This window comes from Mus pahari, chromosome 13, assembly GCF_900095145.1.
Source record: "Mus pahari chromosome 13, PAHARI_EIJ_v1.1, whole genome shotgun sequence".
In the NCBI taxonomy this organism is placed as follows: domain Eukaryota; kingdom Metazoa; phylum Chordata; class Mammalia; order Rodentia; family Muridae; genus Mus; species Mus pahari.
The window spans coordinates 26,242,087-26,248,086 of record NC_034602.1 but is presented as its reverse complement, the minus strand read 5'-3'; the positions used below and the strand labels follow the sequence as shown (position 1 = coordinate 26,248,086).

At 43.4% G+C, this 6,000-nt stretch overlaps 1 protein-coding gene across 7 annotated transcripts in view; it reads left to right on the top strand.

Annotated features, from left to right (window-relative positions):
• Positions 1-6,000, top strand: part of Prr14l (proline rich 14 like) — a 72,192-nt gene that overhangs the window by 37,352 nt on the left and 28,840 nt on the right. The gene's annotated exons all lie outside the window — the stretch shown is intronic.

Below are 6,000 nucleotides of genomic sequence, written 5' to 3'. Positions count from 1 at the left end.
TAACTTCTGAGCCGTATCTCCAGTCCCCCAATATGTGGGGCAATGGGCTATGCACAGACAGTCTGGTCTCCAGTTGAGTTGAGGTCTGACACTCCCCCATCCCCCCACCCCCCCNCCCCCCCGCCAGAACCTGATGGGTGGTAATTCCCACCTACATGGGACTGATGGCTTCCCTCATGTCTCCTGGACCCCTGGCTCCTGTCGAAGTTACTGCCCCCACAGCTTCCACAGGAGAAGCTATGGCTAGTAGTCACAGACAATGACCCAAGCTTCTGACCTTCAGGCTAAGGCTAGGTGCCTTCCAGTTTCCTAGCAACAACAAGATAACAAGCCCACTATAAGAGGGGCTGCTTGACCCCACCTCCCTCTCTCCCTCTTACTCTCTTATATGCCCCCACCCCCCAAGCTTTCTTACTCTCTAGCCTTTCTTCTCTCCTTTCCCTCCTTCTCTCCTCTTGACCATGGCTGGTCTCTCTCTCTCTTTCTACCTTTTCTCTTTCCCCCTGCCTTTCTACAATAAAGCACTAAAACCATAGACTGTCTCTGTTCATCCAGGCCTGCTGTGCTTGGACTATGGGATAGGCTTTCTCCTAAGGAGCCGTGCCTAATCTCCTGTCGGTAGGCCTTCCTGTACGCCAGGCTAAAGATACTCACCTGCATGGCAACCTCTCTCCCTCTGCCCTCTTCCCGTATCCATGGGACCCCTATTCTGTTCTTAGCTCCTCTGTGTGGGATGCCAGAGACGGAGAACCTGGTATTGGGGGCTGCCCCTTGTCCACCCCTCCCGCGGTGTGGGGTCAGTGGCTTTACACAGCCAGATGCCCACCTGGAGCTGAGTTGAAAGCGTCCAGCAGGTGGATGCACAGGAACTCTGGCTGGACGTGGGCTCTCTTTCTCTACCCTTTTCCCCTACACCCACAGCCCCACACCAATATACTTTTGAAGTTGAATAGTGTGGTGTACTCCTGTGATCCCAGCAATCCGGAGGTAGGAAGGAGGAAAGAGTTCAAGGTGACCATCAGTTTTCCAAACTTCTAGTTTTATGTTCAGACTTCTGGTATAGTTTTCACTGGTTCCCTTAAGTCCCTTAAATCAATTAACTTCTTGAACTCTAAGAGTCTGTGGGCCAAGAGAGTGGCCAGTGAGAGCAGTGCTTGTCAGAGCCTGGCCTCACTGTATAGCCCAGGTTGGCCTTGAACCCATCACCCTTCTGTCTTAGCCTCGAAATGCTGAGATTACAAGTAAATAATATGTCTTAAATATAATATATTCTCTCTCCCTCCCTCCCTCTTACTGTGCTGGAGACTGAGTAGAAGGCTTTGAGAGTGGAAGCCTGGGAGCTGCCTTTGAGCTGTACTCTGCTATCTCATACTTTACTGACTACCCTTTGCTTGTCTCAGACGCCCCACACCCAATGGAAAGTAGGTTTCAGTGTGGTTCTCCTTCTGTCTTTGTGCCTCTAATCTAAAAGCCTTGCTGGGGACACACAGGCTTATTTGTTTCACTTTGCTTTGATATTTGGTTTTGTGCTTTTTTGTATTTTTCCTTTTTTCTATTTCTTTTGTTTTTTTGAGACAGGGTTTTTCTGTGTACCTCTGGCTGTCCTAGAACTCACATTGTAAGTCCAGGCTGGCCTCAAATGCAGAGAGATCCACCTGCTTCTCAGTGCTGGGACTAAAGGAGTATGCCACAGTCACCTGCAGGCAGTATTTTTCTTTTTTCTACTTGTTGTTGTTAATCTTGGATTTGTATACATGTCATTCATATATATATATATATATATATATATATATATATATATATATATACATATAATTTTGGTTTTTCGAGACAGGGTTTCTCTGTATAGCCCTGGCTGTCCTGGACTTCATTCTGTAGACCAGGCTGGCCTCGAACTCAGAAATCCACCTGCCTCTGCTGGGATTAAAGGCGTGTGCCACCACGCCCAGCTTATCATGGAACCTTCACATATTCTTTTCTTTAAACTTTACTCTTACTCGTTCCCTTCCCTATATCCCGTGCACACCCAGCAGGTTCTCTTACTCCCCAGGAAGCCCCTGCTTCAGTCTTCATATTTCATTATCCACAAGTACCCACACCATTTCCCGAATTCCTCAAGATCTCATCTTCCCTCATGATCCTGTTTGTTTGTTTGCTTGTTTGTTTTTTTTATACACATGTAATAATTTTAAGTGTGTGCTCTGTATACAAGGGAAAACGCAGTGTTTATTTTGTGCAATGAATCCCCTATATAGAGATACACACACACAAACACACATATACACACACATGTATATGCATATATGTGTACATATAATGCATAATTTCATTTTAATTTACAAATGAATAAAATTAAATTGTGTGTGTATACACAGTATTTTCTTTATTATGTTAATGGACATATAGGCTAGTTCTATTTCTTAGTTATTCTAAGTAGTATAGCATTAAACATAGATGAACAATTATTTCTGGTATGTTAACTTAGGCACATTGCATGTATGTATCTGAAAGTCCTCTAGTTGGACATATGACATTTATTTATTTATTTTCTGTTAAGATTTATTTTTATCTGTGTTGGAGGTTTGCTTGCATGTTTGTGTGCCAGATCCCCTAGAACTGGAGCTATAGGAGTTGTGAGCTGACATGTAGATAATGGTATTGAACCTGGGTTCTCTGGAAGAGCAGTCAGGGCTTAACAAACAAGCCATCTCTCTAGCCCTGACATATGGCATTTCTATTTCCGTGTTTTGGGAAACTTGCACTGATTTCCTGTGTTTGCCACAAGAGTTGACACTTGATTGCCTAAGATTGTCCTTTCCCCACTGCGTTTGTTCTCACTGCATTTGCTGTCCTTTAGACCAGGCTGGCCTTGGATTCACAGAACTTCTCCTGCTTCTGCTTCCTGAGTGCTGGGATTAAAGGTCTGCACCACACTGCCAGACTCTTTTGTTTCCTATAAAAGATTCTGTTGGTAATTTTGATGTTTTTTTCCCCTCCGTGCTGCCATCCACTCTTTAACTGGAATAGACGCTGCAGTAGACACTGCCTCTCCCTCCCTGTCTGCTCGCATCATGCTTCTTACCCGTCTTTGAGGAAGTCTTTCCTCCTGCACCCTTTCCTTAGAACATTGGCTTAGAACCCAAGCCTTCTTCTGATTTCTGAGTCCTTTTATAGTTTGAATTTTGCATTTCAAGTTGTCCCAGCAAGTTCAACTAGGACAGTGGAAACCATTTACAACACTCAGGAGACGTGTAGGCAATTAGTGTGCCGAAGTTTGATGGGCATGGCCTGCCAATCTGGGAGCAAGTGCCTAGTTTGGTCCCGTGGACTTCTTTTATTTTTTGGTTTTTTGAGACAGGGTTTCTCTGTGTAGCCTTGGCTGTCCTGGAACTCACTCTGTAGACCAGGCTGGCCTCGAACTCAGAAATCCACCTGCCTCTGCCTCCCGAGTGCTGGGATTAAAGGCGTGTACCACCACACCCGGCTTTTTTTTTTTTTTTAATTTATTTATTTATTACATGTAAGTACACTGTAGCTGTCTTCAGACACTCCAGAAAAGGGAGGAGTCAGATCTTTTTACAGTTGGTTGTGAGCCACCATATGGTTGCTGGGATTTGAACTCAGGACCTTTGGAAGAGCAGTCGGTGCTCTTACCTGCTGAACCATCTCACCAGTCCCCAGTCCTGTGGACTTTAAGAAGGTTATTGGTCTCCCTCCATCTGTGTTGATCCCTTTTCTACAATCCCCTATCCTTGGCAGTCTAATAGAAATAGGTATTTGGCTTCTCTGAGCCAGGTGGATTCCCAGCAGCTCTTGGGTGTTGACTAGAGTGTCCTGTGGTGTCAGCAAGGGCCCTGGGTTCCTTGCTTGTGGGAGTCAGGACCAGCGGATGATGTACGTCTTTCTCATCTCGTCTATCCTAAGCATTCCTGTATGCAGTGGCTTTCACTGCCTTCTAGAGTTTGGGAAAGATGGGTAAATTCCTAGGCAGGTCAGCCAGGACTTCCTTTATTACATCTTCTTGATGACTTGTACCTTTATTAATTTACAGTATTCTTATCTTTTCTGTCTCATTTTGGTTAGATGTCCACTTTATCAGGCACCACAATAACTATACCAACTTGTTTTTAGTTTTCATTTGTTTAGAATTTCCACCTTTTTTTTTCTTTCTTTTCTTTTTCTTCTTCTTTTTAATTTCCATTCTTTAAAAAATTGTTTGCATCCTTTAAAACATTGCCACCAGCTGGGTGGCAGTGGTGTACACACTCAGGCAGGAGGATCTCTGAGTTCAAGGCCTGCCTGGTAGACAGAGCAAGTTCCAGGATAGCCAAAGAAACCTTTTCTTGGGGGGAAAAAATGATTCGGATTGTAGATGAGAAAAAGAAATTAGATCAGATGATTTTAGGTGGACATTGTTGGCACGTGTCTTTAATCCTAGGATGCAGGGTGCTAAGGCAGGCAGATCTCTGAATTCGATGCCAGCCTATTCTACAAACTGAGTTCCAGGACCACCAAGGGTAAAGGAGAAACCCTGTCTTAAAAACAAATGAAAAAGATGGTTTATATGTGTGGATGTTTTGTCTTCATGTGTGTTTGTGCACTATGTTTGTGCCAGTTGTCCATAGAGGCCAGAAGAGGGCACAGGATCCTCTAAGTCTGGAGTTACAAATGGATTGAAATGACATGTGAGTGCTGGCAGTCAAACCGAGGTCCTCTGCAAGAGCAGCCAGTGCTCCTAACCACTGAGCGATCTCTTCCACCTTTTGACTTTGTAGTTTTAACATCTTGACTATGATGTGTTAATATGCACCAGAGAGTTTCTTCTCTGGATGGGCCTATTTGGAGTTCTAAATGCCTCTATATTTCAAAGTCTCTTTAAATTTGGACAGGACTCGGTGGCGCACGCCTTTAATCCCAGCACTTGGGAGGCAGTAGGATTTCTGAGTTCGAGGCCAGCCTGATCTACAGAGTGAGTTCCAGGACAGCCAGGGCTATACAGAGAAATCCTGTCTTGAAAAAACAAAACAAAACAAAATTTGGACAGATTATGTTGTGTTTTCATTGATGAGCTTCTGTATACTTTTAGTGTTTTTTTTTTTCCATCTCCTTTTATCTCATAGATTTTTGAATTTGTCTCTTAATTTTATCTCAAAGTTCTTGAACATTGTGGTCATGTTTGCTTTTGTCATTTTTGTTTTTTTGTTTGTTTGTTGGTTGGTTGGTTTGTGGGTTTTTATTAGTTGATTTGTTTTTTCAAGACAGTTTCTTTGTATAGCCTTGGTTGTCCTGGAATTCACTTTGTAAACCAGGCTGGCTTCAAACTCATAGATCTATCTCATTTTGCCTCCTGAGGGCTGGGGCTAACGGCCTGCGCCACCAAGTAAGTGACCTTGGTTGTGTTTTTTGTTGTTTTCTTACTGATGATTGAATGTAGTTGTCTTATTACTCTTTTTTTCTCCATCCCTGGTAATCTTTCCTCTGCTTGGTTAAGCCTGTTATTGATGCTATCATACTGTTTATTATTTGATTCATTGATCTTCTCTCTATTGAGCTTGCTTCTTTAACAAACCTCAATTTTTACAATCACGTGTATGGGGTTGTGTAAGAGCACAGTTGCTCTTGGGTACCAGAAGAGTGTCAGATCCCTGGGAGTGGCAATTAGGAACTTCCTTGTGGATTCTATAAAATGAACCTAGGTTCAAATGAACCTATACTCTTACTCTTTGTAAGAGTAGCAAATGTTTTTAACCCCTGAACCATCTCTGGTCCCTCCCTGTTTTTTGTATTCTGTGACAGAGCCTCACTGTGAAGCCTCAGCTGACCTTAAATCCACTCTTTAGGTCAGCCTCACAGAGATATATATGCCTACCCCAGCCACTTTAGTTCTGGAATTCAAAGCTGCCTGCTGTTTTTAGCTTAGTTTCCTTGCTGAATTTTTCTTCGAAGTTGCCGGTTTTTTCATCCATACAACTGATTTTGTAGTTACTGTTGTTAGTGCAT